The sequence below is a fragment of the Sciurus vulgaris genome (genome assembly GCF_902686455.1).
Source record: "Sciurus vulgaris genome assembly, chromosome: 11".
Lineage (NCBI taxonomy): Eukaryota > Metazoa > Chordata > Mammalia > Rodentia > Sciuridae > Sciurus > Sciurus vulgaris.
The window spans coordinates 111587711-111610510 of NC_136472.1; positions in this window are offsets into that span (position 1 = coordinate 111587711).

The window sequence follows — 22800 nt, forward strand, 5'->3', positions numbered from 1 at the left end:
TTAGCGGGAACTTATCAAGGCCTGGTTGTTCAGATTCTCCTTGGATTCCAGGTCTAAGGCAAAGACCCTCTGAAATGAGGTTCTTATGACTGGCTTTCAGACAAAGTTGGTCAGAAAATTCCTTATGACCTGCTTCAGAGAGAACAGTGGGAGAAGGTCAGAGTGAACTTCTTGTTCTGCAGTTTTCTCAACTGCCATGGTGTGATATTTTGGGATGTTTTGTTCTAAGACCCAACCATGCCATTATTAAGGATTCAAAAGATGCAGGATGGTTATTACCACCAGATGCAGAAGAAAGAAAGATCCTGGAGAATGACATAGGGTTATCATAGTTATCATAAATTTGGTTTATGGTGCCAACTAGATGGCAATACCATGAAGAGCTGGGGCAGGTTTCTCCGGAAGGCTACATATGTTCTAAGTCAACATCACATATGTGATGTTGTTTCTCATATAGTCAGGATTCCTGTACCTAGAAAACAAAGAATAGACATGGGTGAGGGCAAGCTGTTAGACCACTCAGGCCACATGAACCAAAGGCAGAGAGAGGTATCTAAAGTGTATGGCACTGTTTTATAGAATCTTTTGCAAGCGACAACTGTAGAGATACCTGACATGATGCTAGGCCCTACAACAGGTTAAGCCCATGTGAAATCAAAAAAGTGTGTACCTGGAGGTGTCTATTATAATCTGAATGTTATTCAATCCACCAAGTTCAAGGTTGAGTGGCATAATAGCAATCCATGATACAAAGGACATGACGCATTTTGGATGGAAGCACAGTAGGTCTAGAAGACACAAGTGAGGAAAAGATTATTCTATTTTCTCTACTCAGAACACTTCTGACACCACATGTGTACAGGTTTTCCACAGCAAAAACCAATTATCCAACTCTCCAGACACCAAGCCGGGTCCTACCATCCAATTCAATTCTAATGTTGTCTACTTAGAGTTAGCACGAGAACCCACAAGTTAAGGGTTCAGTCTCACAAGACTGTCCACATTTTGGATGTCAACTACAAGTCCCAGGCCTCTGGAACATCTGACTCAATTGGTTACAAATCAGAGATCCCCACAACCTCCTCCTTGGGTTATATCATTTGCTATAACAGCTCACAGAACCAAGGAAAACACATTACTTACCATCGCCATTTTATTATAAAGCGTACAAGTAGTTAGATAAAGATCACATTCAGCAACGTGTGTGGGAAGAGTTTCCAAGCACTCTCCAGTCATGATACTCCCCTAGCATCCAGACATGTTGACCTACTCAGAAGTTCTGCTTAGGGTTTTTATAGAGTTCTCATTATGCAGACACAGTCGATTAAATCCTTGGTTCATTGGTGACTTAACTCAATATCTAGCTTCTCTCCCCTCCCTGGAGGTCAGAGGACAGGGTTGAAACTTCCAACTTTCTAAGTTTGGTTCTTCTGGAGGCCAGAATCCAACCTGAAGTTGTCTAGGGACTTTTAGTCACCATTACCTCACTGACATATAAAAAGTACTCTTTTTTAAATAATTTATTTATTTTGATTCATTGTAAACAAATGGGGTACAACTTGTTTCTCTAGTTGTACATGAAGTAGAGTCATACCATTTGTGTAATCATACATGTACATAGGGTAATGATGTTTGTCTCATTCTGTTACTTTTCCTTCCTCCCACTTGCACCCCTCTTTTTCCTCTATACAATCCATCCTTCCTCCATTCTTGCCTCCCTCCCACCCCCTGTTACATATCATCATCTGCTTATCAGCAAGATCATTTGGCCTTTGGTGTTTTGGGATTGATTTATCTCACATAGCATGATATTCTCCAACTTCATCCATTTGCCTGCAAATGCCATAATTTTATTCTTCTTTAAGGCTGAGTAATATTCCATTGTGTATATATACCATATTTTCTTTATCCATTCATCAATTGAGGGGCATCTAGGTTGGTTCCACAATCTGGCTATTGGGAATTGAGCATCTATAAACATTGATGTTGCTGCATCACTATAGTATGCTGATTTTAAGTCCTTTGGGTATAGGCCAAGGAGTGGGATAGGTGGGTCAAATGGTGGTTCCATTCCAAGTGTTCCAATGAATCTCCACACTGCTTTCTAGAGTGGCTGCACTAATTTGCAATCCCACCAGTAATGTATGAGTGTACCTTTTTTCCCCACATCCTCTCCAACACCTATTGTTGCTTGTATTCTTGATAATTGCCATTCTAATTGGGGTGAGGTGGAATCTTAGGGTAGTTTTGATTTGCATTTCTCTTATTACTAGAGATGTTGCCAAAGTACAAGAAATAAAAGCAGGAATCAATAATTGGGATAGATTCAAACTAAAAAGATTTTTCTCAGCAAAGGAAACTATGAACAATGTGAAGAGAGAACCTACAGAGTGGGAGAAAATCTTTGCCACACATACTTCAGATAGAGCACTAATCTCCAGAATCTATAAAGAACTCAAAAAACTTTACACCAAGAATACAAATAACCCAATCAACAAATGGGTTAAGGAAATGAACAGACACTTCACAAAAGAAGATCTACAAGGAATCAACAGATATATGTAAAACGGACTCTTATCTGGAGGTCCCTAGGGTCTTAGAAGCTCAGTACCAGGAACTGAGGGAAGAGACCAAATGTATATTTCTAATTGTGCCAGAAGTACATTAGTAGATGGACCCAGATTTCCATGGCTGCTGCCTCTATTCACTGATGCCTCTCCCTCAATTCACATTTGTTACTTTTAGGCCCATATTACCTACAACCAAGAAAAAAGAAAGACCTCAGGCTTGTTTGTAAAAAGTGTAATACTTTAGTTTTAGCCAAAAAATGTAGTTAGATTAAAGTCCTACTTAAGAGTGACTAACGGAAATTTTCCCAGTGGTAAATATTCATAGTGGGCAGGCAGGGAGCATTATACTTAGCCATTCACTAGAGATAGAGGAAAAGAGACCTGAGTTATGGATATATAGACTCCTTAGTGGCCAGTGGCTTGGCTATAAAAAGCCTTGGAGGAATATAACCAGAAGATAGGAACACGGAGGTCTGGTGAAGAGATATGTAAAAAGGCCTACACAATAGGCATAAAGCTGGCAGACCTTTACTTCTCGTGACAACCAGAAATCATCCACTACCAAAGAAACTCCCAGGAGTCAGAATGATTTGTTCTGTGGAATGAGCCGCCCAGTCTCCTCACAACAACCAGAGCTCATGCAAGGACCCTGTGAATACAGTAACCATGGCCGAGGGATGGAAGCTACACCAGGTCCCAAGGCCCAGGCTCTGCTTACCATGACTGGTTTAGCTATTTCTACTGCCTGACTTGCCAACAGCAGAGACCCACCCTGAGTCCTTGATATGGGACAACTTCTCAAGTAAATCAGCCAGCCACTTGGAGACAATCTGTTACACCAGATCCTTTGGAGGGGACATCAATGTGTCTTCACTAGAACCGATTCTCTGGTTCTGAATTTGCCTTCTGTCTTGGTTCATTATCTGCTATTTTAACAGAATATCACAACCCATGCAATTTATAGAGAACTGAGGTGATTTATAAAGAACAGAGGTTTTACTTGGCTCACAGATCTGAAGGTGGGAAGTTCAAGTGTATAGCAGCAGCATTAACCCATTAATCCCTCTACCTCTCTCCCCATAACTCTTCCTCATGACCTACTTACCTCTCAAAGGTCCTGCCTCTTAATACTGTTACAATATCAATTGAATTTCAACAGGAATTTTTGAGGAGACATTTAAATCATAGCACCTTCCTTGCCTCCACTGGTATCCAAAGGCTGACAGTATGCATGACCTATCAGCATGATATCTCGTATAATATTGCTTTGGATCAAAGCTCTCATTTTATGACAAAGAAGGAGAATGATAAGCACATGACCATGACCATGGGATACAACAAGTACCCCATCAACCAAAAATAGCCAGTCTAATTGGATAGTAGGCTATCCTGTTAAATCTCCAGCTAAGATTCTAGCTAAGGGTCAATACCCTGTGGAACGAGACACTGTTCTCCAGGATGCATTACGTGCACTAAAATAAAGGCTCATATATAGTGCTGTGACCCTAGAAGCAAGAACTTATGGGAAAATAAATCAAGGTATAGAAATAGGAATGGTCACTCCACATATGGAGTGTGTCCTTTCTAACTCCACATTAACTAAGTCAGGTTTGAGGCCTGGTCCCAGGGACAGAATACTGGTATCAGGGAACCAAATGAAGGTTTCATTGAAAGCTATGACTATCATCTAGTTTATTTGGGTTTCTCATATCAATGGACCTCTTAGGGGGAAAAGTGTTAGTGATTTCCGTGAGGAATTATAGTTAATGCTACACAGTACGGGTAGGGAGACTGTCTGGTGCACTTGGTGCTTTCATTTCCAAAGATAATATTAAATATGCAAGTAGAACAACCATGGTCCAACAAGGGCTACCAAAGATTTAGACTTCTCAGTGATGAAAGCTTGGGTGCCCCACCAAGACCGGTCAGAATGCTTAGCTGAGGGTGAGGAAAATCTAGAATGATTAATGGGGAAAGAATACATAGAATATTAATCACAACTTTGAGACCAGTCAAAGCTACAGGAACCACAGATTTTGCTTTGCTAACCTCTTGCTTGGGGTCTTTTCAGAGATTGTGACTAGACTCTTCTGGCGGACTTTATGGTTTCTGGGCACACAGTGAGGTGGTGCACCATGACAGAAAGGGTGTGGGGGAGCAAACCTGCATACTTCACGTCCACCAGTAAGGTGGATTTGAACTTCCCCTCAAGGAAGACAGAGGTATCTTCTTTCATCAAAATGGGGGAGGAGGGTTCACAAACAGAAAGAGGGAAGCAAGAAATACCAAGTAGTAGCATGGTGCTTGGGCAGCATAGGGGAAGAACTGAGGGGAGGTGCACCAAGACCTGTCTGATGGAACATGAAGACAGAGCAGAGCAGGAGTCCTCAAACCCTGGGCTTCTCTTCCTAACTCTCCAAAAAATCCCTCTATATTTTGTCTCTGTTGATATAAAAGTGTATACACCATGCCACTCTGGAAGACTAATTTAAACCTGTCCTCCAGAAAATATAAATAAGCATATATATTCAAGTGAAGAAAAATAACACAAGAAAACCAGATATAAGTGCCAAGAAAATTTATTACACATCATACAGGGCTACTAGCGCTCCTAAAGAAGAAATACCTCCCATACAAGGGGCAAGCCCCACCTGTTCAGCTTGAGCATGACCTTGGCTTTACCAATACCCACTGTATTAGAAGAAGAGGTTGGGGGACGGTCTTCCTTGCAGATACAGTGACCTTTAATTTGGGTATGAGTGTTACGCCAGCTAAGAAGCTAGACAGATACTTGTGTGAATGCTCACCAAAAAGCATCACATGCACATGAGGCTCAGGGAGAGAATAACACATGCTTGGAGAGTAGGTTTCTTCTCTAGCTACCCCAGTGCTTGCTCAAATGGCCTGGCTACAAAATGGCCATGATGACATGAATAAAGGCCATTCATGAGCTTGACAACTTGAATGCCCTCTCACCAAGGATGACTTACCTATCACCATTGCAAGTGCCTAACCTTCCAAAAGCAGACACCACCACTGAGTCACTTATGTGACATCATTTCCCTTGGGGAGCAGTGAGCCATGTGGTGGCAAGTTGATGACACTGGAGCTCTTCCAAACTAAACTGGGATAGTTTGTTAATCAGTTTTCCATTTCTTTGACAGAATACTTAAGAAAAACAACACACTGGAGGAAAGATTTATTTGGGCTCACCATTTCATAGGTTTCCATGCATGTTCAGGTGGGTTTATTGTTTCTGGGACCACAGTGAGGCAGTGCATCATGACAGAAAGGGTGTGGCCAAGCATACCGCATAGCCACCAGTAAGCAGAGAGAATGAAAGAGAAAGGGGCCAGGGACAAGTTATACACTTTCAGGGCACGCCCCCTGTAACCTACTCCCTACAGCCAGACCCCACTTCCTACAGTTTCCACCATCTTCCAGTAGTCCATTCAGTTATGACTCCCTCCCTGGATTAATCCATTGATGAGATCAGAGCCCTCGTGATCCAATAACTTTCCAAAAGACCCACCTCTGGATATTGCTGTGTTGGGACCAGGCTTCAATACATGAGCCTTTGGGAGACCTTTCATACCAAACCATAACAAATAGAGATGTATTCTGGGTTATGGATTCATTGTCCTTGCTTGTAATGCTTTTGCTAGCACCACTATCCATGGGCTCACAGAACATCTTATTCACCATCACGGTATGCCTCACAACATTGCTTCTAATCAAAGAATTCATTTCTCAGCAAAACAAGTGTGGCAATGGGCTCAGGCCTGTGGAATTCACTCTTATTATATACCTCATCACCCAGAAACAACTGGCCTAAAAGAATGGTGGGATGAGCTACTAATGTCTCAGTTGTGGTTCCAGTTGGGAGACAACATTGTAAAATAATGGGGTTCTGTCATACTAAATACAGCATGCACTCTGAATCAAGGACTAATATATAGTGCTATTTTCCCCATAGCTAGAACACATATGAATCAAGGAGTGGAAGTAGGAATGGTTCCTCTTATCACTAAAATGAATCACTCACAAATTTTTGATTGCCATCACCACAACTTTGAGCTCTGTTACTCTGGAGATCTTGACTCCCATGGGAGAAAAGCTTCCACCAGAGAAAACAAGCCTGGTTCCATTGAATTAGGAATTGAGGCTCCTCTCTGGCTATTTGTGTTCCTTGTGCCACTGAATCAAGAGATAAGAAAAGGGGATTACTCTACCAGTTAGGGGTGATTGATCCCAAAAGAAAATATGTTCCAGAAATGATTATGTCTAAAGCCCAGGGGATTCTCTGGGGCATCCTACACTACTCCTGTGCCCAGTAGTAAACATTAATGGAAATCACAGCAACCAAAAATACACAGAAACTCTAAGGATTCAGACCTACAGGAATGAGAATTTGGGTCACCCCAGCAGGTCAGAAAGGCTAACCAAGTGATGTCCTGCTTGAGAGTAATAAAATCGCAAAACAGAGTGGGAAAAGAATGACTATATGCACACACACCTTGAGACTAGTTACATCAGCAAGGATGGTAGCAGTTATTTATACTTTCTTCTTTTTGTGTATGGATCATTTTTATTTTTGCCCCCTTTCTCTTAGTATATTATACAAGTTGTTGGGAAATAACTTTGCAATTGCAAGGAATAAATGTATTCTTTAGGAAAAGATATTCAGATAGTGAAAAACTGTGACTACCTTCACAGAGAAGAATTAATATGATCTAGTAAAGAAATAGTGTGACAGTCTCCCAGAAATGGATAAAATGAGTGTTGAAACTTTACTTCTTTTCATTTCAGTGAGAGAATAAAAATGCCTTTCTTTGTAAAGATGGTTGCATCTTATTAGGTCAAAAAACACATTTTTTTTGGTTGTATGAATTTCACATCTATTATGTTGGTCAGCTTTTTGTCACTGTGACCAAATATCTGACAAACTTAGAGAAAAAAACTTAAGTTGGCCTCACAGTTTCAGAGGTTCAGACCAGTCAGTCAATTCAGTTGTTCTGGACCTGAGGTGAGGCAGAACATTATGGCAGAGGATAGGTGTTCAGCTCAGGACAATCAAGAAGAGAGAGAGAGAGAGACAGAGACAGAGACAGAGACAGAGAGACAGAGAGAGAGACAGGGAAATAGGAGCCAGGGACAAAATATATAATTCCCAAGGTATGCCCCCTGTGACTCACTCCCTCCAGTCACACCCTACTTGCCTGCAGTTACCATCCAGTTAATCTATTAGAATTATTGATCCATCAAATGGATTAACCCCCTGATTAGGTTGAAGCTCTCTTAATGTAATTATTCCATCCCAGAACACTCCTGCATTAGCACAGGAGTTTGGGAGGATACCTCATATCCAAACCATAGCATCTTTGTACAAAGGAGTGGATGGAAGTTAAGTATCTGAAGGGATAACTTGTCAACCAGTTGTCTCCTTGATTTGAGCCCATCCTTCTAAATTTTATTTTAGGATACTAAGTTTTTGGCTTTGCTACTGGCTCCCTATCAGTTGAGGCTCTGTCAATGAGACTCTGGAGGAAGTCTGCAGAACTGAAAACAATCCTGAATGTAGTCCTTCCTGTTGGAGTCTCGTTTGCTTCCTTTCTCTGTCAGATTCATTTACCCAGGAGGTATAGCAATTTGTTCCACAGTAGCAGTGAATACAGCTTGAAGGTTTTCCAGTATAGTCTTGCTATGTCCCCTCAGCCAACTTCCCTCGGACCCCTCCTGCAAACTCAGAAACACAGCTCCAGGCAAGAGGTCCCCCTTCAGAGGTTTACCTTTTGGCTCTGTGGATCACCCAGTTCTAGCTAGCATACCTAGATACCTTTATTTGCTTGATACTGTCAATCAAGCAGGAATAAAATGGAAGCCTCCCAGGACAAGCTTGCCTTCCATTTACCCCACTCCACTATAAAAGTGAATGGTGAAACTTAATAAAGGCTATTATAAAAAGAATGTAGGTATAGCTAAAAGATTCCTTTCAAAAAGAACCATCAGAAACAGAAGGAAGAACATTTAAGTAAGATCCCATGTAGGGATATAAAAAAAAAAATTGAGAAAACTATAGTAGTAGATAGGAAGAGAACCAGAAAAAGTTTTGTGAAAACCTAAAATTTGATCTTGGTTTGGAAATGTTAGTAGAATTTGAACAAATAGGGATAGAAAGGAAGAGCATTATAGGCATAGGAAAGGAAGCACAGAATGAGTAAAGGAATGGAGACCTTGTGGATGACTGATAAAGGATCAGTGAGATTATTTGGATGGAGCATAATGTGATCAAGATGACCCTCACCCTTCTATCTCTGGCCCTCAAACATTCCCCAGCCTCAACCCCTGCTCTAGCCTTTCCATCTCTTGCTACTTATACCTTCCCATCTCTGCCCCAGGGAACCCTCAATCCAAATGGAGGAATTTATGAGCAGCAATACTCCCTTTCTCGGATCAATGGTCAAAGATCAATAGCTATAATGCAGAATATTAATCCATATTCATTAGAATTGAATTGAGCAAATGATATTACAAAAATTCCCTTGGAAATCTATAGAAAGGAATTAAAGAGAAGGTTGTTCTGATGTCACCACTGTTTGCACAGCTTCAGGCCTAAGAAAGTTGGGCAAAGAGAGTTCCTGCTCACTTTTGAAGATGGCCTAAAACAACCCTTAAGGTTTTATATTTGCCACTCAGATGCAGAGGGTGTGAAGATGGAAGATATGTTTTCCTCCGAGTGAATTTGTAGACCTAGGAAGTATAATTGAACAAATGAATAGTAGGTCACCTCCAGACCTAGAATCCTGTCCCTCTCAGAATCCTTCCTGACATCACAAGGAGGCACAAATGTGCTTGAGGACTATCAGCCACAATCACTAACTTAGAAGATCACGTTGGCCCTTGAAGACCATTCTGTCTTGTGGTCCTCTTTCCTGTCCCAAAGTCTTTGGTCATTCTCACAGCTAGCTCCTCAGTCTCCACCCATCATGTAGTTCACAAAACAAGAACAGACAGGAGAGCCATAAGAGAGCCTTAGGTTGACATAGCTGTCAACCTAAGTGGAGGAGACTCAAAGGAAAGACACAGCACAGCCTGGGGAAAGGTCATGTGATGCAGGCTGGGGGCCTGATTCCAGTTCTAACTTCACCTCCTGCAATCTGCGGGAAGCTGACATAATCCCTTTGAGTTCCATTTTCCTTATCTGTAAATAAAAACAATAACATAATAATTCACAGGGTTATTATGAAGATTACCACAATGCTTGGTGAAAGTGCTCCTCAAACTGCAAAATGCAATTCAACATTATTACATTGTTCTAAAACTCAAAAATGTTTTTCCAAGCCAGGTATCATTTCAATGAGCTCTTTCACTGGGTTTCCTGAGGTCCATAAAGGCAATGAAATTATATGCCAAACTGTACATCTATGTACAATACGTGCATTTTGAGTAGGAAGAGGACCAATGGCTTTTAACAGATAATCTAAGAGTTGCATAACTCAATAGAGATTGAGAATTGAGGACCTCTGACATACTAAGAGGTCACCCCAATCTCTGGGCAAGATGGGACCAGTCTTCTATCTATTTCAGCAACAGATTTTATTTAATCAGGAGTCACTATGAGATGAAACATCAAAGTCATAAAGGAAAGCTGTAAAACCCTGGTGGTTGGGCACAGTAATAGTCTGGGTGCTGACATGCCCAGAGCTGCTGGAGTGGTCTTAATGGCTTCTTGGCCAAGTTTTCAGCCCTTCATTGAGAGCCTCTGTGCAGCCACATTCCAGGGAGCTCTGTTCAGTTGTGTATGACCACAGCCCTTTGGAGCACAACAGCAGGGCTCGCTCTTCATGTACTGTAAGTGGTGCTGCCTGGAGATGGATAAAGAGGTGGTACTCCCTCCATTGTATCCTTGTCTATCCTCCTTGCAATGTTCAATTCTCATAGCTAAAGAAATTGGAGATTCTCTGACAGCCTCTTCCCCTCTATCAAACTCTATTCACTTCCTTCTGAGCAATCTGGAAGATTCCTGTCTCTGTGATGAGGGAAGTGGGCATCTAGATTACATTTTACTTTATATTATCTCCTTTAGGAATCGAAACCCCAGGTATAAATATAGAGTGGCACCATATCCCAGGCCTGTCTGACATCTCGCTGGAATGTGACATCTCTCTGGCATTCTCCAAGGGAAAAACTGATCAGGGCTCCATCTCACTGAGGAATGGCTGGTCAAGAGTTAGCTTTTTCTGTTTTAATTTTTCATATCACTTTATTCTCCACTAATGCCACATGCAAATCCTGAAGGCCTCTAACCAATGTCTTTTCCAGTACTTTTATAAGATAAGGACTGCTGTTGTCTGAATGTCCCCCAAAATCCATGAGTTAAAACTTAACCCCCAATGTAATAATATTAGGAGGCAGGGCATTTAGCAGTTGGTTAAGTTATGAGGAAGAGTTCTCAGAGATAGGATTAGGGCCTTATCAAAGGGCTAAAGGGAATGGGTTGACCTCCTTTCTGATTCTTCTGCCATGTGATGTCACAGCTTTCGTCCCCTCTGGAAGATATCCAAAAAGCAGCATCCTAGAAGCCAGAGACAAAGCCCTGAACAGATACTGAACTTGTCAACACCTTAATCTTGGACTTCTCAGCCTCTAGAAATGTGAAGAATAGTTTTCCATTGTTTATAAATTACCAAGTCTATGATATTTTGCTTTAACAGCACCAACAGAACAAGACAGGGGCTTAAAAGAGACCCCACATTGGAAGGAAATGAGGATGTCATCTTGTCTTTGCCCCTGCCTCTGAGAACCTCATCTCTCTCTTTCCTGAAAAGGCCCCTGGGATGGACATTTCACACACTCCCCTCATCGGAAGACCAAGAGCTTCCTCCAGGGTCTGAGCCAAGTCCCATTAATGGTGCTGCCTGATGTAGGACAAATGACACCCCTCTCTAGGCTCAGCCCCTTCCTGCTCCAGATTTCTGCCATTTGCAGGGCCTTTTTAACTACTCTGAGTCTCTTTTCTTCCTCTGGGATGTATGTATCTTTTTCTGGGAAACTGCCAAGCATTTGAGGCAGGCAGAGTGGGCAGAAATGACCACAAAGCTAAAGGGAATGCTTAAGGAGTCCAACAACCATTCAACATGGATTTATTGAGCATCTGTCATGTTCTAGGAACTATGCAAGGCATGCAGGAGAGACGGGCTCTGCCTGGGAAGGCCTCTCCCACAATCCAGCTTCTGAGGCATAGTAGCGACCCCATAAATCAGGCCCACAAGCTTCTATTTTTGTGGGATTCATTCCAGGCTTTCCAATAAGTAGCAGGCTAATATGTGTAAAGGACCTACTCCCTACTGGATGCAAATGTCTGATGGGTGAGGAGAGGGTACATAATTGTGTTGCACTTATTTGTTGAACTAATTTTAAAAAAAGTCCATTCCCTGTTCATTTACCCCTCGAGGTAGTGGGAGCAAAGTGAAATAGGAAAAGAGCAATGAACATACACAAAGCCCCTGAAGACTTCTGCATTAAGCACACACATCCATGCACACATGTGAACCTGCACACGTGCACACACCTACACGTTCAGAAAAGCCTCTCAGCTCCCTGCTGCTTGCTTGAAAATGCAGGCTTCAAGAGACAATTAAATATTGATATCTTTACATCTCAGTATTTTCTTTTCAAATCCAAACAGCCCCAACAGGAGCCATTGCTGATACTTATTTAACTCCTTAAAAACATCCACCAGGGGTTTCATCCTTTTAAAATTAAGTCGATAAGAACAGAGAAGATTGCACCAGGCTGTGAGGTGGGAATGAGCTGAGTCCCCTGAAACAGGCCTATGGGAAGCCCCAGTGCACTTTCTTAGTCTCCACCCCTGGAGGGCCATCTCTGTGGGCCCAGCCAGCTCTGCTAGATCCTGAATTGGTAGTCCAGCCTTTCAGTTCCCCACTCTCAATGGCCTGAAAGGGACAAAGGGGTACTTTCTTGCCAGCTTTTCCCAACAGGCAATTGAACACCCTGCAATCAGAGGTTTGGCAGAGTTATACAAATTGCCTATGCATAATGATGTCCTCTGCATAGATTAACCCTGAAGGGGAACTGGACAGCCATAAGCAAGTGCTAACTGCTGGGCCCTGGCCCGCCAGGCCCAGCACCAAGAGTGGGCACAGTGCTTCTGCAGCATGTGACTGGTGTCCTCACCATGCTGCACCCATGGCCTCCACCACAGACACACTCACTTCCTCTCCCAGGCAGTCCCAGCAGCCTGCCTTCTAGAATTCCCAAGGTCAGAGCCGGAAGGAAAGGCACAAAACCTTTCCCAGGAGTTGTTTTCTACTGAGGGAAGGGAAGAGGGATTTCAAACGGCTGAACCTGCTCAGCCCTTGAGTCACTGACATATGTGTTCAGGTCTCATTCCCTGATGTGTGGGCAGGACTCATGTCCTCATTTCCCCACGGGGTCTGATCTAGGGCCTCCAACACAATAAGCACTGGCCAAATGCTTTGTGAGCAGAATTGAATTCCAAAACTACAGAACTGGAAAGCATCTTTGAAGTTGTTTAAACAGTCATCAGATGTATTCCGATTTCGATCGATGTGCCATGTCCTGTGTAAACACTGGTATGGGAATTCTAGCCTTGCTTCTCTTCAGTTCCTTGAAATTATAAGAGAATTATAACTTTCAGTGCTTTTTTTATGGGAAAAGTGTCCATGGTTTTCACCAGTTTCTTCATGGGGTTGTGACCCCTAAAAAATTGTTAACAACTGCTAGTCTAATGGGAAATTCAGACATGAAAGTTGACAATCCAGTACAAGATGTACTGAGGACATAGAGTAGGGTCCAAAACATAGAATACTGAGTCTTAAACCATGATCATTTTCTTCTAAGGTAGATATTATTAGTCCCCCTTCACTAAAAAGGAAAATGAGGCCCAGAGAGATTAGGTTACTAACCACAGGTCACACATCAGTAGAGCCAACATGGAAATCTAAGTGTGATTCCAATCTTACTGCTGTTTTGACTCACCTTCCTGCAGCTGCCTTGGCATTTGACAACCTGGTCTTAAGACCCCCTTATGTTCTCCCTGGCCTGGGACCCCTGCAATGGCTGCCTGAATTCTGAACAGCCATGGCACAGACTCATGGGCTAGGCCTCTCCATCCCTGGTGTGCACATCTTTGCATGCTTCAGCGGACTTTGTGGAGTCTATTTACCACATCTAAGACCAATTTCCTTCCCTTCAGTTGCTTTGAAGATAATTGAAGGTACTTGCATTGTCTGCCTGGGAATGTAAAAAGCCAGCTAATGCTGCAATCGATGCTTCCCGCTTAATGCTGTGCCTCCGCCCGAGCCCGCCCTGAGCAGCAGCTAACAGCCTGCAATGATGGCTTCAGCAGATCTTCCCGGCCAGCTACTTTGTTAATCAGAGAGGGGCTGGGGGCTGCGGGGGCCCTCAGGATAATGGCAGGCAGATTGAGTTGTTAAGCCCGAATGAAATATTTAGCAGCACCATTTGCAGGATCCGGCTGGCTGGTGGGAGCAGTCCTCTCAGCACTGCCTGGGGATGAGGTGGGGGAGGGCGGCTGCCTTGAGCTCCCCAGGCAGGGGCACTGATGAGCCTTTTCCAGCCTGCAGTGAGGCAGAGAGCGGCAGCCCCCACCATGGCTGAGAAAACGCTGCAGAGAAGAAGGAGGGGACAACCAGCCAGGACCTGACCTCCTGGATGGCGTTCACAGAGGGCAAAATGCCAGCCTCGGCAAAACCTACACCTGTGCCCCTTGGAGGGCATGCAGCAGGATGCCCACCACCACAAAGAAAACTCCCATTTGCCTCCATCTATCCACATCTCCACTAGGCCTTTATGTTCTGCACTGGAGCTCAGCTTATCACTGAAGTTTAACAAGGATTTTTAAGGTTGGCTGGAACTTGGGTGTGAGAGGAGGAAACGGAAAAGATCTCCTTGTTCCTCTCCCTAAACTACTCTTGGAACACAGCATTCCAGTCCTGTGTGCTCTGTATGGCACCATATTGACTTCCTTACTTCTGAAATCATGGAATCTCAGCATGAGATTAGACATGGCAGATCACACGTTCATTAACATTTATTGAGTTCCGAACTTACTACAAGTAGAAATATTCCAAGCCATCTAGTCCATCCCCTGTCCAATACCTTAGTATCCTTTGTAGTATTCCACCCCAACTGGGCCATGCTTGAGTGCCTTCACAGAGGAGGCATGCATTATTTCCCATTGATCTTCATTCCAACCAGCTGTTGTTAGAAATACTTCCTTTTTATCAAGCCAAAATCGATTTCCTTTCAACTTCTATTTATACCCTTGGCCCCTGCTCCCTTGTGTCCCTCCCCCATTATTGTCCAAGCTACACTAGAGTCCTTCAGACTCTATAAAACAGCTTCCAAGTTCCTTCCAACCTAGAAGCAAGCCCAAAATGTAATTACTAATCTGAGGAACAAGGAGGACTGGCGGTGCTAAGCCTTTTGGATGTCAAGTAACTTAATCCCTTTCGAATTCTTCTCCCTCACATTTATTTGATCCCTTTTCTGCTTAACTCCAGGTCTAACACAAAGTAGCAGTCACAAGACTCTTTCATAAAAGCAGGTTGCAAGATTTCAGTTCTTGTCTGTGATAGACTGGCTCATATCAGATGGATTCTTCTTCTGGTGAAAACTTTTTTAAAGCAAGTTTTAAAAATCATCAGACAACCTCCAAAGCATCCAGGACTTAGGAGCCAAAATCCTCAAAAGAAGTGAAATGAATTCAGAAGCACCCTACATCCACCACTGTTTCCCCCTTGATATGTTTACTGAGTCAGATGTGGCAGCTCAGAGACTAAGAAAACAACCATAAATAGTAGTTTTGACACTGTCAATCTGATAGGAGCTGTTGAAATGAAGCTGAGAAGACCCAAATAGGAGTCTAAATCTCCCAAGGCAGCCAGGACATAAGAGGTTAAAATCCTGAAGGAAAGAAAATGTCAAAGAAGTAATCACAATACTCAATGGCAATTTCCCTTAAGGCATTTGTGAACTAAAATCATCAGCTCAGGGACTGATAGACTTAATCAAAAAGTACCTATGAGACTGAGAAATTTTTAAAAAGTGTTTAGTAGTTTTACACTGTTAGGAAGACAACACTTGGAGATGACCAAGGAGAAGATCTGGTAAAACTTCTAGGCTTCCATTGGGGACCTATTCAATACTAAAGCCAAAAAATAAAAGTAAGTACGGTATCTACTAGTCTTCACAGAGACTGGAGCTCAACTTCAAATGTAGGCGACCTTATCCCATCCCACTTAACTAAGTAAACCTTAATTGGAAGATAGCATCATCCAGATGTTATTGGATCCAAGTCCACCTGCTCATCACTCAAAAACCAATACTCATAAGACAAGTTGGTGGGAAGGAAATCAGCCTTATTTAAGGGCTGGCACCCTGGAAGGTGAGGAGGGAGCACTCATCCATCCTACCAAAAAATAATCTTAGGAAACTCAGATAATCAAAACGGTTTTTATAGGGAGAAAAAGGAAGTACAATGGGACAAAAAGCAGGAAAACTACATGGTGACTGGAGTCTTCATCCTTAAAGGTGTAGCCTCCTTTTATTATTTCTCTGACCATAACATTGCAGTCAATTTTGACCTCCTGGAGCTAGTTATTATAATTTTCTTTAGACAAATACAGTACTTTTCTGCAGGTTAAACTTCACAGCAATTTGACTGCTTTATTTTAGTTGAGGCACAGGATTAAAGAATAAAGAAGGGCATTACATGTACTGATGTTATCTGAAAGTCACCAAATGTTCTGGGTCCTGTAAATTCAGAGTATTTATCAGTTAATATCTTAATTATTCAGGTATGGCTTTCCTTAGAATTAAAAATGCCAGGCAAACAGGGGAAACTTTCCTATCCTTGTATTTGAATGCATGCCAGAGTAACTCTGTATCATGTACAACCACAAGAATAGGAACCAAGTTAGAATAAGTTACACTTCATGTATGTAAAATATGACAAAATACATTATACTGTCATATATATCTAAGAAGAACAACAAACGAAGCAAATTAATTAAAAAAAAAAAGTAACTGCCATAGTCAACTTGCAAAGAAGTGGCTACAATGACAGGGAAACTAACATTTTTCATAACAATGTCTGGCATTCCATAATAAATGACTAGGCATTCTAGGACACAGAGCAAAATAACAAAGACCCAAAATAAAGAACAGATTACAGAAACAGATTCACAGTTAAACAAAATATTGATGTTTTCAGACACAGACTTTAAAATAGCTATGATGAATATCTTCAAGGAAATTGATTGAAAATGAGAAATTTTACTAAAAACAAGACCACCCTGAATCTATAAAAAGAACTAAAATATAGTTCTAGAACTAAAATATACACAGTGACTAAAATCAATTAATTTATTTGGGTTTAGCCAGAGTAAACAGTGCAAAGGGAAGAAGAGAGTGCAACGGTAAGTTGAAAGACAAGAACCAGACTGATAGGGAATGTTTTTAAAGATAGAAATATAGAAAAAAATATAAGTGACAAATGGACCATGACGATAAGATCTAACATATGTATAAGTGGAATCTCAGAAGAAAAGGGAAGTAAAATTGTGGTGGAAACAATGTTTGAAGAATGGTGGGAGAATTTTCTAAAACTGATGAAAAACCTCAAACCACAGATTTTCAGAGACCCTTGAACAGTATAGCTATAAACCCTAAGCATCTCAGCAAAACCCTTAAAATCCAAAACCAAGAGTAACATTTAAATCAGTCAGAGGAAAAAGAAAATCCACATTATTCTCAAATGAATAACAATAAAACATGAATAACTTCCCAATAGGAATGATGAAAGTGGTAAAAATCTTTCATCTATTATATACATTATAATGTATCAAAGGTGCATGTTATAATATCAGGGGTACCAACTGTGAGATTAGCAAAAGACTATACAACTAATACAATAATAGAAATAAAAAACATACTCAACTAACTCAAAAAGAGAAAAGAAAGATAAAGAAAAGGAGCATCTAATAGAAGATACAAAATAGAATATGTATGAAATAGTTAAGCCCAGATATGTGGACAATTAAATAAAAGATATTCATTTCCATGCTCTTAGATGTATCCAGATGAATACTTAAGGGATCATGAAGTTAAAAATGTACACATACACCCTTAAGAAATCAATAAAATGACAAAAGGAAATGGTATGGCTAATAAGTCATCATAAGTAATACAATGGAATTATAAAAAACACTCAGTACAAATAATAGCTGACATCTTAAGTAAGTCTAATAAACAAGTCTATTTATTATACAAATAGGTCATAAATCATGACTAGGAATGCAAGTTTAGTTTAACATTGAAAAATCAATGTAATTTACCATATGAACAGACCAAAAAGACAAACCAGATATTTATCTCAATACATGTATAAAAATCATTTGACAAAATTCAAAGCCCATTCTTCATAAAAATTCTCAGAAACCTAGAAATCAAAGAATTTCCTCACTCTGATAAAAAGTATTTACAAAAACTTACAGCCCAGGGGCTGCAATTGTAGCTCAGTGGTAGAGCACTTGCCTAGAATATGTGAGGCACTGGGTTTGATCCTCAGCACCACATAAAAATAAATAAATAAAATAAAGGTATTGTGTCCATCAACAACTAAAAAAAAAAAAAAAAACCTACTGCTCATATCCACTTAAAGAAAAACAACTCAAATATAGAGGGCTCCACCAGTGATTTCTACCATGTTTAAGAAATAAATAATGGCAATTCTACACAAACTCTTCCAGAGAATAGAAAGAGAAGTTAGACTTCCCCACTTATTTATAAAACCAACATAATGCCCATTGCAAAATATGATAAGGATATTACAGTAAGAAAAACTATAGCTCAATCTCTCTCATGAACATAGATATAAAAATCCTAAACGAGTTATTAGAAAATTGAATCTAGCAATAGATAAAAGAATAATGCATCACAATCAACTTGGGCTTATTCCAGCAAAGCAAAATTTACTATTTGAAAATCTATCAATGTAATTGATTATAATTGACCAATTAGCAGAATAAATTAAGGAGAAAAAAATTACATGATCAGTTCAATATACGAAGAAGAGTCATTTGATAAAAAAAAAATTCAACACCCATTCATGTTTAAAATTCAAAGAAAAGGTGTTCAGCAAATTAGTAACAAAAGAAAATTTTCTTAATCTCATAAAAGGTAACTAAAAATATTCTATCACAAATACCATTCTTAATGATGGAGATTGACTTGTCCCTGATATCAGAAATGAAGCAGTTACCTCCCCTAGTTAACACTGTATCATAGGCCCTTCACAGTGCAGTATGGAAGAAGAGGTTATAATGATGGAAAATGAAGTGTCCCTTTGTGTATTTGAAAATCCAAAAGAACATGTAGATGAGGGATAGACTTCAAACATTAATTTAACCAAGGCAAGCAAGGCCACAGTTTAATGTGCAAAAATTAATTTTATAATCCATATGCAACCAACAAAAAATAGCTTTAAAGTGCCATTTTAATCAAAACATAAAGTATCTAAAAATAAATCCTAAAAAAGACATGCAAGACCTCTAGACAAAAGAACCTATCCACCCTTTTATGGAGATAAATTAAAGAAGATTTAAGTGGGAGAGGTGATATATTTATGGATTGGAAGAATCAATATTATAAGGGTGTCAATTCTACCCAAGTTGATATGAAATTCAATGATTTTCTAATCAAAATCTTAACATTTTTATCAGTTTGTATAAATTGACAAACTGATTCTAAAACAACTTCGAGGCATTAAAAAAGTCAAGACAATCTTGAAGAGGAGTGACTAATTTGAAAGACTTTAACTACCAGACATTAAAATGATATTATAATGCACCAATAACTAAGACACTTGTGGAACTAAGACACAAGGCTAGCTGGCACCCAATTACAGAATCCAAAAACAGACTCACATAAGCTGTCATTGGACTTATTACAAAGGTAATGTGATAGAAGAGTAGAAAATGGACAGTCATCTAAATAAATGGAGCGCAATCATTTGAGTGTGCAAATGGTGGAAATTAATTCAAATCCCTATACCACAACAAACATAAAAATCAACTTTAGATATACTACAAGCACAAAGAGAAAGGTAAAGCAAAGCTTGTAGAACATAGGAGTACATAGTAATAACCTGGGAGTAGGCAAATATTTTATAAACAGAACACAAAATGCACCAACCATATTAAAAATAGTGATAATGGGGCTATATTAAAATTTAAAACTTCTGTTTATCAAATGATACCATAAAAGAGTGGAAAGGAAATTTACATAGTAGGAGAAGCTATTTGCAGCATATATATTTGACCAAAAATTTCTGTCCAGAATGGATAAAAGACTCCTAACAATCTATAAGAAGAGGCACAGAAAACAGAAAAATGTAAAAAAGATTAATAGGTACTTCACAAAAGATGATATCCATGTGTTCAATAAGCACACGAAAAGGCACTTAATTTCTTCAGTCACTAGGGAAGTGCAAGTTAATGAATGACAATTACCCAAAAACTAGTATAGAAAAAGATACGAATAACCAAGAATGTGGAGCAAATGGAACTCTGATGTATTGCTGGTACAAATATAAGTCGTTCAAAACTGAAGTCTACACCTAAGTATATACCATAAGAAATGTAATGTAGAATTGTATGTAGAGATCGTATATAGAAAAGCATACACGTGTGTACCAAAAGACATTCCTAATAGCGACACACTGGGTGGGTGGGGCTGGGGCGTCCATGAATAGCGGAATGGAGGAAATGTGATATACTCATATAGTAGAATACACAGCATGAAAAATAAACAAACCAGTGCCACACAAAGTGGCATGACTACTCCTTACAGATACAATGTGAAACAGAAGAAGTCACACAGGGAAGAGCGGATGCTGCGAAAGATTCTATTTATGTAAACTTCAAAAGTAGGCAAACCCGTAGGAATGGGAGTCAGAATGGTGTGTTGGTTGGGGTTAGTTCCTGAAAGGCATGAGAGAGGTCTGGGGGTATAGGTGACACTCTGCTTCTTGATTTGGATGGGGACTGGTTGCATTCCAAGAAAGTTAATTTAACCAAAGCAAGCAAGGCCACAGCTTTATATGCAAAAATTAATTTTATATCCATATAAAACCAACAAATAAAAAGTTTTAAAATGAAATTTTAATGGCATCAACACATAAAGTACCTAAAAATAAATCTGATAAAAGATATGCAAGACCTCTAAACAAGACAATAGAATTAATTAGATATAACTTTCCTACCTTGTATTTGAATTCAGAACCAGGGTAATTCTGCATCATGTACAATCACAAGAATAGGATCCTAATTAGAATAAGTTATACTCCATGTAGGTATAATATGCCAAAATACATTCTACTGTCATATATGTCTACAAAGAACAAAATTTTTAAAACACCTCTGGACAAAAGCTTATGTACTTTTTTATGGAGATAAATTAAAGAAGATTTAAATGGGTAGGATGATATATTTATAGATTGGAAGAATCCATATTATAAGGGTGTCAATTCTTCCCAAGTTGATATAAAATTCAATGCTTTTCTAATCAAAATCTTAACATTTTTATCATTTTGTATAAATTGACAAACTGATTCTAAAACAAATATAAAGCATTGAGAGAGTCAAGATGATCTTGAAGAAAAGCGACTAATATGGATGACTTTAACTACCAGACATTAAAATATATTATAATGCTCCAATAACTAAGACCCTTGTGGAATTGACACAAGGTTAGCCAGTGCCCAATGTATGCACTTCTTTGTATGCCTTTTATATTTTAATTTTTAAAATGCTTTTTGCTGTAGTTTGGATCTCCCAAAGGCCCAAGTGCTTGGTCCCCAGCTTGACACTGTTGAAGTGATGGAAACTTTAAGCTTTAAAAGGTAGAGCCCAGAGGGAGATCTTTGGCTCCTTGGGAGTGTGCCCCTGAAGGGTATTATAGAAACCTTGTCCCTTCTCTCTCTTTCACTTCCTGGCCATGAGGTAAGCTGTTTTTCTCTGCCACATACTTCTACATGATAAGCTGCTCCATCGCAGAACCAAAGCAACAGGACCAATCAGTCATGGACTGGAATCTCCAAAACTGTGACCCAAAATAAACCTCTTATCTTTCTAAGTTAATTATCTGAGGTATTTGTTATCATGACAGAAATCTGACTAACACACTTATCAAAAAATAAAATTGTAAACAGCATCTGTAGCATGATTTTATGTATGTAAACTTGCTTAAGGAATATATTACATATTACATAAAACACATTACATAAAACTACATATACCAAAATGCAAACAGTAATTGTCTCTGGGTGTGATTTATGAGAAACTTTCACTTTCTTCTTTATACCTTTTGGTATTGTCTGAATGAGAATGTATTACTTTCATAAAAGCTAAAAATAATAAAGCTTTAAATAAAGATCTCCCTTTTAGATGGCAAAATGGTTATGTTTAAAGAAGAAAAGAGTCCTTATCTCTTAGAAATGCATAATTGAATCATTTACTGATGAAATAATATGATGTGTAGCAGGGGGTTGGGGAGAAGTAGGGAATATAGATTTGTTTAAATGGCCATATGTGGGAATTGTTGAGGCTGAGTGATGGTCCGTGGGGATTCATTATACTCTTTCCTCCATCTATGTGAGTTTGAATAACAAAATGTTGATAAATAAACATTCTTGCATAAGCATAGAACTTATGCTTGGCAGATATTACCCACAGCAGAAGCTATGTGTAAACTCTATACAGCCAGAGAGGGTGAATTATTAGAGAATGTTTTCTCACTGCCTGAGGAAGACAGCAGTGGGATACCACCAAAAATAAGTCTGGCATGGAAACTGCATTTATGTCACATTAGGGTCCTCTTGGATCCAAGCTTTGGTTGGGAGTTCAGCTGATAGAACAATTTTTCCAAAGACCAGAAACTACTCATGGGATTCCAGTCTCCCCTCAACCCAGAGAAGAGACAAGCCCTAGTGGAGATACATACGCTCATCTTCCCCTTCTCTAAGTCTTCTCTGCAAGAGGGGAAGCAGACTGTTTCTTTTATGGGAAATCAAGACACACCTTAGAAGTGTTTTGCCTTTTAAAGCCTAGGAATAAAGTATCAGGGAAATGAACGGGTGAGGAGAGTGAGGAGAAGAGAGTTT